Below are 12997 nucleotides of genomic sequence, written 5' to 3' on the forward strand. Positions count from 1 at the left end.
AACAGCAAATATCACAAAGACCATGAATAAATACCCATAGCAATTTGTTGGGTGCAATTGTAAGGCTTTGAAATTCAATGACAGGATTGAGAAGAGGCAGGAAACCCTGTGTGAGCTAGAGGCCTAGGGGTTGGGAGACTCCTACATGAGCCTAGTGTCCTTGAGGGGCACTAAATTACTAAAGGATCAAAGAACGATGCCCAACATTGTCACGTGCGACATATGTATATATTTATGTTCATGAAGACAGTATCGTTTGATGGTTGCACAACATCACGAGTGAGCTCTGCCTCTTAATTATACACTTTAAAACAGTTAATTTCATGTTAGGTGAATTGCATGTCAATACAAAATAAAATGAGACAATCTCACCAAAAAAAAAAAAAACAGGATAATTAAGATTTGGAAAGCACTTTACAATTTACAGATTTTTTTTCTTCTATTTTTTAACATGCACTGTCTGGCTTAATCCTCATAGGATAGGACCCCTTTGGGATCCATGTTCTGAATATTCATCTCATTTCGTATCCAGGTGAGGGGACTCGACTCACCTAGAGTCACCCTCTAGTGACAGAATGAGAGACTTCGAAGTCCTGCTTTTCTCTAGTGCGCTTGCTCCATCAAAATGACAAACAACAGCCTAGTTTTCTACGTGTCGATTTACAGGTTTTCTGGATGCTTGTTTGCTTGCTCAGATGGTATTAGAGTGGGAAATGTGGCGCTTAGAAGCCAAGCAGATCTGTGCTGGGAGCTGCTAAGTACTTGCTCTGAGCCCCTCCCCCCCTACCGGCACCCCCTCCCCCTCCCGTGCTCATCTCCACCTGGGGCTGGATCTCACCCAGCCTCCCAGGGCTGCTCCAGAGCCAGCCCAAATGCAGTACATTATAAACATGCTTCATAGTGTATCTGTCATGCAGCCAGACCTCAGTAATGGAGCATTTTCACTTCTATGAGGATGGTTGTAATCGCTGTCATTTTTATTCCTATAAACGTGACGACATTGACCCACCATCAAAGGCAGAGAATTCTTTTCAATGTAGAATATGGTTCAGAGCGTCAGCAATTTTAATCTGTGTGCAGATTAAAGATGAACAGGAATATTTTTAAAATCACTCATTTGGGAGATTTTTACTCCCCTCACAGATGTAACTGTGAATATCTGTATGTCTGTGTAAGTATATACATATCTGTACAAGAAATTCCCATCACGGTAAAATATTATATGTTAGCCTAGGCGTGGAAGGAAAAACGCTGGAGAAACCCATGGGCTCTGGAGTGGGTGGGCTCATAGTCTTTCCTTTCCATGGAATATGTTTGGTAACGCTTGATTTTTTGTTTGTTTGCCTTCTTCATCCTATATCACCAGTCCTGGAAGCACGCCAGGCACAAAGTAGGCCCTCCGTACATTTTCTGTGGAATGAATATACATAGCGAATATGTAACCAGGAAAGCAGTGAAGGGAATTACACAAAATAAGTTTTACGAAATCCCCGCTTTTATCGCAGTAAGGAAAATACCCTATGATAATATACTGGTCAAATTTCCAACAAAAGATGTATTTCCAACTTTATTTTTCACTCTCTTTTTTCTTAAGCCCGAACTGAAACAACAAAAGGCATGTCTTTTCAGAATCTATTAGAGGCACTGAGCTCCTGGTGGAACAAGCTGGATGGCTCTTGTCCTGGCTAAATTCTATTAGCAGAGGGCCACGCCGGTGGCTTTGCGTTGCCTCGCGAGCTTCAGACGGTTTCGACCGCACCTCCTGAAGTCCCTCTTCATGACATCATTCACATCTGTGGCGACTTAAGCCTCCTGTTTCTTTGAAAAAGGAATTTGAGAATATGAAGGGTTTATACTCTCTAAACTAATTAGCAGTGACCAGTAACTTGAGGAGGCCAACGTGCCCTCTAGGACACTCAGTTTACCTGGGGGTCTCGCCAGGTCCATCCAGCCATTTCTAGATACGTTACCAACGCCAGTGAGGGAGGAAAGGAGGCGTGCACGTTTTTAAAATAGAGAACTAATTAAGTGTAGTTCTTCCAAGATTTCTTTTTGTGTGATGTGACCTGGCAACCAAATGTAGCATCCGGTGTTTGAGAAATGGATTTTCAAGGAAAAGGTGGTGCTCTACGGAAAAAAGTTTAATTATATAAAGCAATTAGTGAGATGGATACATTAAAAGAGAAGACAGTAAGTGGGTTTTCTTGCATAATTGTAACATACAAAATATGTATTTATAACATACATAAATAATATAGTGTGCTCCATCCTGATATGGAACAAACTTGAAGATATAGTAAATAAGGAAGTCCAGGTATAAAATGGTGTACATAAGAACTGAAATTCGAATGGCTAGGATGGCGAGAAAAGCCAGCAACTTCTACGTACCCACTGAACCCAAATTGGCATTTGTCATCAGGATCAGAGGTATCAGTGGTGTGAGCCCAAAGGTTCGACAGGTGTACAGCTTCTTCGCCTCCATCAGATCTTCAATGGCATCTTTGTGAAGCTCAACAAGGCTTCAGTGAACATGCTGAGAATTGTGGAACCGTACATTGCGTGGGAGTACCCCAACCTGAAGTCAGTAAATGAACTGATCTACAAGCGTGATTATGGCAAAATCACCAAGAAGCGAATTGCTCTAACAGATAATGCGTTGATTGCTCTACCTCTTGGCAAATACAGTATTATCTGCATGGAGGATCTGATTCATGAGATCTATACTGTTGGAAAACGTTTCAAAGAAGCAAACAACTTCCTGTGGCCCTTCAAATTGTCTTCTCCACGAGGTGGAATGAAGGAAAAGACCACCCATTTTGTAGAAGGTGGAAATGCTGGCAACAGGGAAGACCAGATCAACCGGCTTATTAGAAGGATGAACTAAGGTATCTACCATGATTATTTTTGTAATCTGGTCAGTTAATAAACAGTGACTGCTTTCAAATTGAAATTAAATAAATTAATTAAATTAAATGGTGTACTTAGTATAACAAAAAGCATATAGGTTTAGCAGCATCCCTGGACCACTAAATGCCAGAGGTACCCACCCCACCCCCAGCTGTGATAACCAAAAATATCTCCAGACAGTGTGAGATATCCCCTGCTTAAGATCATCCCTGCTTAAGAACCACTGGGCTAGGGCATTCCCTGGCAGTCCAGTGGTTAGGACTCCATGCTTTTACTGCCGAGGGCGTGGGTTCAATCCCTGGTCGGGGAACTGAGATCTTGCAAGCTGCATGGTGAGGCCAGAAAAAAAAGAACCACTGTGTTAGACTGTGCAAGTCATCTGGTGACTGTTTTCCAGTTTTTCATCTCACCAACTTTTGGGGAGATGCTTGCATTTCCTATAGTAACGATTAATGCACTGGGTAAACAACATGAATGGGTAACTTACAGATTTGTAGAAATGTTAATCCTGAAGTTCTGTCCTTTTTATAATCAGTACTCTTGTTTTCTATGAATTCTCAACCATGGAAAAATTCTTAAAGACCTTCACCTCCCTCAGCTGGACTCTCCTTCCTCCTCCTAAAATATCCTCTTGTGCTTCTCCAGCCCTAACTCCAGGAAGTTAAAACACAACCATTTACCTGTTACAAATGACTAGCTAAAGTAATCCCCAGTCTTTATGGCCCCCAACTTTACTTCCGAAGAGTGTTTTTACCCAGCCCTAGAAAGTATTACTTTCTGCTTGAGTGTAATTAAAATCCCAGTCATCTATTCAAGAATGCCATGGCCAGTAAGATATTAATTGTGTCTTGGAGCTGGAAAGTATTCTTCCTAACAGGACTTAATGGAGCGTCAGATCCAAGAGACATTCATAATCATTGTCCCGTCCGGAAACATGACACTGGGGAGACTGGGGAGATGGATCATTCACTTTCTCTGTTTTAGGATTTAATGGAGGGTAAAGTTTTTTTTTTTTTTTTTTTTTTGCGGTACGCGGGCCTCTCACTGTTGTGGCCTCTCCCGTTGCGGAGCACAGGCTCCGGACGCGCAGGCTCAGCGGCCATGGCTCACGGTCGCAGCCGCTCCGCGGCGTGTGGAATATTCCCGGACCGGGGCACGAACCCGTGTCCCCTGCATCGGCAGGCGGACTCTCAACCACTGCGCCACCAGGGAAGCCCTGGAGGGTAAAGTTTTTAATCTACTTGTTGGGAGCTTAATATTTCTAAGAAAGAAAAGACGTCTTACAGTCTCAAGAGCCAGGCGGAAGTCTCTTTTTATTTTTTCGCTGAGTTTAAAGACATTTTCTGGGTTTTCTTATGGGAATTTATTCGTCATTACATTAATTCTAAACAACGTTCATTTTTCCCACTGTTCTTTACCAAATAGGCAGCACAAAAATGTTATTTTTTTTTAAAAGGCACAAAGGAACAAAACAAATCATTGTGACTACCAACACCCAGGGAAGGCCACAGAGACATTGGGATGTGTCTGTCTTTTGCACACCTTCATGGTGGTGAAACTCAGAGCAGAGCTCAGCATTGATTCTGGAATATCGGGGCCAACACCAGATCCGTGGAAGGCATTATATTCCTTAAGTGGATTCTGTTAGGAAGGCCTAATTCCCTAACCTGACTTAAAGTCTGAGCCAGATTCCAAGCCAATGTTTCAATGTTGTTGGGTCAGGATACCTTAGATAATCCTGTGTTGTTTTGGTGTCTGCGATTTCTGCTTGTCGGTTTCTGTCATTTGCATGTATGTGATTTATTTATTTAAAAGAGGTAGTCCATTCGCGGGATTGAATATTCAAAAGGTACAAAGGGCTGTGCAATAAAAACATTTGCTCCTCTTTTTCTGCAAGCACCAATTCCCGTCCCATCTCGGGCACCACTGTGAGTTTCTTGTTTATCTTCCTGGGGATTTGTATACATTCACAGGCAAAGGTTTTCACACTGTCTTTTTTATTGGTTGCTACAAATGAAGCATATTAGACACACTGATGTTTATCTGCTTTTTCCACTTATATATGCATCTTGGACATCGACCCGTATCATCAGTATTAGAGAAAGCTACCTACCACATTTTTTGAAATAGCTGCCTGGTATTTCAGTATACAGCTGTACTTAATGTTTTTAACCATTGGCCAACTTACTGCCATTTACATGGTTCTACTCTTTTCTGTAATAACAATGCCACAATGATTATTTGTAAATACAAAAGCATAATGTAGCAACCGCCTGAATACCACCCGCACCATCTGAATTAAGAAAGACTCCTCTGGGGCTTCCCTGGTGGCGCAGTGGTTGAGAGTCCGCCTGCCGATGCAGGGGACACGGGTTCGTGCTCCGGTCCAGGAAGATCCCACATGCCGCGGAGCGGCTAGGCCCATAAGCCATGGCCGCTGAGCCAGCACGTCCGGAGCCTGTGCTCTGCAACGAGAGAGGCCACGACAGTGAGAGGCCCACATAACGCAAAAAAAAAAAAAAAAAAAAAAAGAAAGACTCCTCTGCACTGCACCCCAGATTAAAAAGCTGCTCTAGAATTTTTTATTATTATTATTTTAAACTAACTTTTGTGGAAAGCTTTGTATTTACTAAGATAAGTCATTGTTATAGACTGAATGTTTGTGTCCCCCCCAAAATTCGTATGTTGAAATCCTAACCCCCGATGTGATAGTATTAGGAGGTAGGGCAGGGAATTCCCTGGCCATCCAGTGGTTAGGACTCTTTCAGTGCCAAGGGTGCGGGTTCAATCCCTGGTAAGAAGAGACACCAGAGAGCTTGCTTCCTCTCGCTGTGGTCCAAAGAGAGAATATGAGGATACAGTGAGAAGACAGACAACCATCTGCAAACCAGGAAGTGGGCCCTCACCAGACACCACATCAGCCAGCACCTGGATCTTGGATATCCAGCCTCTAGAACTGTGAGAAATGTTTATTTTTTAAGCCACTCAGTGTATGGTATTTTTGTTGTAGTAGCCTGCATTGACTAAGACTTTCAAATACTTGTTTAGCTCTAGAGACCCTAGAATTGAAGGAAAAAACTCTTATTGCAAGCTACATCAGTCAAGTCTCCTTCAACTGTGAGAGAAACCTAGCTCACATAGGCTTAAAATAGGAAATATACTGGATTACGTAACTGAAAAGGCAATTGCTGTCTGGTCTCGCTTCAGGCATGGCTGCATCCAGGTGCTCGGATACTGTCCCACAGGCCCTGCCTTCCTCTTAGGCAGGCTGTATGTGCGGGATCCTAAGGAGCTCCAGGCTTACATCCTCCCAGCTTCCAGTCCAACACCAAGAGGGTATATCCTCAGGGTTAGATCAGGAGTTCTAAACAAGAATTCCATTTTGCTTTTTCTGAATGGCCTGGGATGGGTCATGGGCCCACCTTTGATACAGTCAGTGTGGCCAGGGACATTCAATACTGGAAGACAGCCTCTCTGTTTATGCTACTTGTTCCTATCTTTGTGTGGGACTGAGTGAGGATGTGATGGCTATAGCAGCTTCTGGCAACCACGTGGCAACAAGTCCGAAGATGGAAAACCAGTGCAAGAGGAGAGACAGCAAAAGGATGGAGAGACCCTGAATCCTGGTGGCTTTGCTGAGCCACCAAACCCACCCAGAACCACCTACCTCCAAGACGTCTTGTTATGTGAGATCATTAAATATCCTTAGCATTTAAGCCATGGTTACTTGCAGCTGAAAAGACCCTAGTGGGCACAGCATCCCTGTGAGGTAGGCTTTCTCCTCTTCATTTCACAGTTGAGGAAACTGATGCTCGGGGAGATTAGGGTTCTGGCTGAGAACAAAATTTAAGAAAATAAATGAAAGAAAATGGTCCTGTTGGTTTCCACATTGCCTCCCTCACCCCAGGCCTACCTGTTCCTCTCAGTCTTCCCCATCTCATGTTAGGGTATCGCCAATCGAGGCTAAAACCAAGCTGCTAGAAGTGATTCTTCTCCTCACCCAGTCCGCCTGGTTCAACATCACAGCCATCATCCTGGACTCTGAACCCATCTGCCTCTCTCCACCTCTACCACCACAGCTGAATCCAAGCCCCGGTCCCCGTCATCTCCCACCTGGCAGCCAGCAGGCAGTCCTCACTGGTCTCTGCTTCTATTTCTGACTCAAACATTGTGTTCTCTACCCAACAGCCAGAGCGAGCTTTTAAAATGAAATCAGAGGATTTCCATCACAGCAGAATTACAAACAAACAAACAAATAAAACCCTAACCATGGGACTTCCCTGGTGGCGCAGTGGTTGCGAATCCGCCTGCCAGTTCAGGGGACGCGGGTTTGAGCCCCGGTCCGGGAAGATCCCACATGCCGCGGAGCAACTAAGCCCGTGCGCCACAACTACTGAACCTGTGCTTTAGAGCCCGTGAGACGCAACTACTGAAGCCCGCGTGCCTAGAGCCTGTGCTCTGCAACAAGAGAAGCCACTGCAATGAGAAGCCCACGCACCGCAACAAAGAGTAGACCCCCCCCCTCACCACAACTAGAGAAAGCCCGCGCGCAGCAACAAAGACCCAATGCAGCCATGAATAAATAAGTTTAAAACCTAACCACGTCCCTTGAATAAAGTCCAATGACCTGGGCCCAGCTCACCTCCACAAATCCATTTTCTGACACCCTCCCCCAGCCCAGCCTTCACCCCAGTGTCCTTTTAATCCTGGAGATCTCTGAAAGGGACACACTGGAGCAGCTTGGGTCCTACATCCGCTAGCTGAAGGATGAGGGCGTGATTCCATCACTTTGTGGAGTCCATTGCCCATAAGCAACTCTACTGGCCTCTGGGAAGACAAACTCATCTTTCAGCCAAAAAATTATTTGGTCCAAGTCTGCAGTTCTCAACTGGGGGCAGTTTTGCCCCCCAAGGGGCATTTGGCAATGTCTGGAGACATTTTTGATTGTCACACCTGGGACGTGCTAACAGCATCTAGTGGGGAGAAGTCAGGGATGCCCACGCTCAACATCCCACAGTGCTCAGGACGGCTCCTACCCCAGAGAACAATCCAGCCCCAAATGCCAACAGTGCCAAGATCAAGAGACCCTGCCCTAGGAAACGGTGGCCCCTTTTGGATGGGGACCTCCTCCCTTCTTGTACTGACCTCCTGACTACAGTCTTTTCGACCATGTGCCCTTTACCCATCGTGGGCTCCGCCTTCAGGTTCTCCCTCTGCAGACCCAGTGTCCACTGCTTGGGGTTCACAGCCCAGGGTCCCAGGGAGGATGGGTGTGGCACACATATTCTAAGAGGAGGCTGTCCTGTGGGATCAATGTGAACCCCCTCCCCACTGTGAAATGTGCTTGCTGTCACCTGCTCAGAATGCCCCACACCTTAGCAAGTCTTTGCACCCGCATTTCATCCGTTTTCCTCCCTAAGCTCCTCCCCACAACCCCATCCTTGGGCCACTACCCAGCCCTGGTCTACAGAAGGAGCCCCCTAAGGAGGCAAAGCAGTGACATTTAAGCTACTCCGAGGACACTAGGCAGGAAGCAAGGGTGCACTGGAAATTGGTGGGGTGTTTGTGGCTGTTACACTAACTAGGGACTGTCCCCTGGCATTTAGTGAACGGGGCCAGGGATGACAGATGTCCTCAGTATGTGGGATAGCCCCACACCACAAAGAGATACTACCCTCTCCAACTTTCTGTGTGTTGTGGAGCATTAATGTAGGACCTGTAAGAACATCTGTAAGATATTCACCTGTAAGAACATCACTCTTGCTTATTTTGTCCTCTGTGCTTATCTGTAATTGGCCTTGGCCTGTTATCATGATGTTAATTAAGGTCAACTTCCATCTTCTCTTATCTGATACAAATAAGCCTGACCTATTCATTCTTGTTGTAATTATGTCCATGCATGCCCTTTGCTCTTTCTTTTCCTATTCTGATTGGCTCCTAAATTCAAACTTGGCCATTATTGGTTGGAATAATTGTCAGACTTCTTTCAAATGTCTCCTAGCCTAGTATCCCAAGCACTTCCGTATGGAAATAAATATTAACATTTTTGTCTAGAAAACAAAAAGTTACCTCTACTGGGAAGCCTTCACTGCCCCCCCCCCCCCGCCCCTCCTCAACCCTCTTTCTGTGCTGAGAATGTCTCTTTCCTGGAACTCATTGACACGGTAGTTAAATTGTTTTATCTGTACCTTTGTTTAACGTCTGACTGCCTCCTACCCTGCAAGCTTCCTGAGAGCAAGAACCCTGTCTTTCTTATTCTCCACTGTACTGCATTGCTTGGCATGTGTTCTAGAACACAGGAGATGACCTGTATATATTTGTTAGATAAAAGAGAAGGGACAGAGGAAGGGAGGGAGGGAGGGAGAGAGGAAAAAATTGTATCCAGAGCTTTGTTTTTTGAAAAGATATTAAATAATGCATTGAGGCTCCTTTTGGGGTTTGGAGGGACACCTGGTAGGTTCACTATAAAGCACTATGTCTCATATTTTTCTAGCTTATATGTTTATTATTTATTCCCTTGAGGGGAATTTTTGAAAAGCGGTTCCTGCTTTAAGAGACCAAGCAGAATCGACGAAAGTGAGTGGCCACTTTCTGTACGAGCAAAGTTTGGAGTCATTCTTTTGACAGGTGGCATCACAGTTCCTACTCTGGGCCCAGCAAGTCCCTGGTCCTGCCCTCAAGCAGCTCACATTGCTGGAGGGCGACTCAGACTCAGAGACAGGTCATTACAGAGATGTCGGGGCGGGGGAGGGGGGCACGGGGGGCAGAGTGCCCAGGAGCGCTAGACAACATGGTGAGGGCTGGTGTGTTATCCAAACATGTCAGTTTCTGGTGACAAATGGAACCACCAGGGGGGTGACAGCCTCCTCCAAAGCAAGCATGGCATGTGATGACTGGGAGTTGGATGCAGTGTGTTAAAGCCGTGGCCGTAAATCGGATGATGTTCAAATGTGCCATCATTGGGTCAGGTCAGTCTCCAAATCTGTCAAACCACTTCCTCTTGGCCCCGGGTCAGCCTTTGTAGAAAGAATTGTTTTCCTGAACTGCCCTCATACTTCATTTCCTTACTGTCTGTGATCCCTTAAGTTTGGATGAGTCTAGATGGTTTTATAAAAGCTTTTTCTTGAAATTACAAAAGTAGTAAGGGAACATTGAAAAAAACTTATAAAATATACACAAGAAAACATTGTGTTCAGTTTTTAAGATAAAGATTTCAGTGTCATCTCTTTGCATAGATACTTTTTAAAGAAAATGGGATTTTTCTGTATATACTTTTTTTTTTTTTTGGAAATAATTGTAAACTCCCAGGACATTGCAAAGAGCATAGAGAGGCCCCATGTTCCTTTCACCCAGCTTCCCCCAGTGGTCACGGCGCACATGACCATAGTACAATGTCTGTACATACTGTTGTGTAGCTTTTTAAGAAAATTACTCCTCTAATGCGAACATCTTTCTGTGTGTTACTCTCTGTTCTCCCAGGTGCCATGCTTGGCCCCTGCGGTCTAGTTTTCACGCTGCAGCCAGAGGGATTCAGTTAAAATCTTAGGGGGATGGCAACCCTCGTTTACTCAAAATTCCCAAGGGGATCTCACCCCACTCAGAGTCTTCACAGTGAACTAGGAGGCCCCCAACCCTCTTAACGTCTGGTCACTTTTACCACTCTTCCCCCTGACTCACTCTGCATCAGCCATGCTGGCCTCTTTGCATTGTCCAACATCTCAGATGTGCTCCTTCCCCAGGGCCTTTGCACTGGCTGTTCCCTCTGCCTGTGTGCTTTTCCTCAGGCATATAATTGATTGTTATATCTATTATTCATTGTATGAGCAGCTGCCCCCCAGTTAGGATATGAGTTTCATGAAGGAGGTATCCCAAGTACCTAGAGCACACTGCTATATACCTAATAAGAGTTCAGTGAAATAGTCACTGACGTACAAATTAAGAGTGATTAAGAGCTTGGATTCTGTGTTTGAATCCCAGCGCTGCCACGTAGCTGCATGACCTGGAGCAAGTTACTTTTCTGTGCCTCAGTTTCCTCATTTGTAAAATAGGGAAACAATAATTATCTATCTCACAGGATTTAGTTACTTTAGCTGAAGATTACCTTAGTTAATGCATGTAAAGAGCTGCTGCAATGTCTGGCATAAAGTAAATGGGAAGCAAATACTAACCACGGTCTTGTTTTATAGCATTGCTGTTAATTATGTGCCATGATTGATTTTAGCAATAGCGGGATATTTAGTTGCTTTCCATTTTTCATGGGCTTTTAGAAAAGTACAGTGAGCTTCCTTATAGCTAGAACTTTGCACATGTTCCTAATTATTTCTTTAAGAAAAAATATGATAGCTTTCTTTTTCCACATAACTGCTCTCCCCAACCAGAGTTATTGCCGGATAACTCCCCAACCAGAGTTATTGCTGGATAACAATTCCTTTTGATTGTTTTTCTATCACCAGTGTCTTATATCTCATAGGTTGCACAAATAGCCCTCAAGCAATCGTTGTTGAATAAATGAATATTTAAGTGAATGAAAAATACACTTTTCCTAATGCAAGCTGACACACTAGTAAACTGCACATTTGTGTTTCAGAAATGGCACATGGTAGGTACCTGTGGCAGAGGCTGCCCTTGTCCTCAGGTAGTCATTCTTCTCTTCTATAAAAGCAGAAACGCTGATTGATGGTAGGACACATTGGTGTCCAGAATAAAGACTCATTTCCCAGCCTCCCTTGCAGCTAGATGTGGTCATGTGACTATTCTCTGGCCAATGAGATGTGAGAACTTCCCAGTAATGGCCTTAGGGAAGGAATGTGGTCTCTCTCCTTCCTCTTTTCTATTAGGTAAATGTTGATATGGTTCCTGGAGCTCTTGCTTCCTTATTGGACAATGAGAATCACAATTTGAGAATAGTAGGACAGCTAGATGGAATGAGCTTCAGTTCCTGACAATCATGAAACCGCCATACTGGCACTCTGCTGCCTGTAGGTACTTGAGAGAAGTAAACGTGTCTCCTTGTTTAAACTACTGTTACTTTGGGTTTTGTATCCTGCACAGCCAGACCTAATCCTAACTCATTCAGGGCTCAATCAATATTTCTTGACTAAATGAATAGAAAGTTTGTACCTACATTCCTGGGTTTGCATTTGGCAAAGCACTTTCTCAAGCTTTGTTTAATTTGGTAAAAGTGCTAAATTAAGTTTCCAACCTTGTACCTTCCAAAATCTACTGCTGGTCTCTGGTATTTCTATAATGTGATGTATCATGTAGGATGCATCTGTATACAAAGGTCATTCAGTTTGGTTTAGACAAAGACATTTAATTATCTCAGAAAACAAAAGTCTTGTATCTCCATTTGACATAATGGTTCAATGATGTCATCCAGGACACAGGCTTTTCCTACAGTCTGTTTCCCCTTTCTCAGCATTTTACTGACGTCTTACCTCATGGTCCCAAGATGGCTGCCACCACAACCAATATCATGTCTCACACAGCAAAGGGAAATGGGAGTGGGCACAACAGTGCCTTTTCCTCCTGTGGCTTCCTCTTTTTGTCAGGGAGGGAAATCTTTTCCAGAGGCCCCCCAGCTGGTGTCCATCTCTTTGGCCAGACTGGGTCACGTGACCTCCTCCACAGTAATCACTGGAAAGGCGACAGAATTGCTCTGATTGATACAGACCAGCTGGTCCTCAGAGTGTAGTCCACAGAACCCTGCGGTCTCTGAGACCCTCTGAGTCAGGGGAGCTGTGAAGTCAAAATGATTTTCATAATGACACTAAAATGATACTTGCCTGTTTTCGTTGTGTGGACATTTGCACAAATGGTGCAAAAGCAGATATGAGACTCCTGCTGTCTTCTATTAAAGCCAGTCACTGAAGAGATTTGCATAAAATGTAAAAGACTGAGTGCCACTCTTCTCAGTAAATTTTTTTGATTTTGAAAAATATTCATATTTCATGAATTTTTTTGTTACCATGTAATGGGATTATTATTGTTTTAAATGAATTACAGTTGTCCCTTGATATCCTCTGGGAATTGGTTCCAGGGCCCCCGCAGACACCAAAATCTATGGCTGCTCAAGTCCCTTGTATATTGT

General features: G+C 44.3%; 1 pseudogene; it reads left to right on the plus strand.

Moving 5' to 3' along the window:
- The first annotated feature begins 2303 nt into the window (after positions 1-2303).
- On the plus strand, positions 2304-2928 carry LOC132438447 (large ribosomal subunit protein uL30 pseudogene; annotated as a pseudogene).
- The last annotated feature ends 10069 nt before the right edge of the window (positions 2929-12997 follow it).

The sequence above is a fragment of the Delphinus delphis genome, chromosome 15, assembly GCF_949987515.2.
Source record: "Delphinus delphis chromosome 15, mDelDel1.2, whole genome shotgun sequence".
NCBI classification, from domain to species: domain Eukaryota; kingdom Metazoa; phylum Chordata; class Mammalia; order Artiodactyla; family Delphinidae; genus Delphinus; species Delphinus delphis.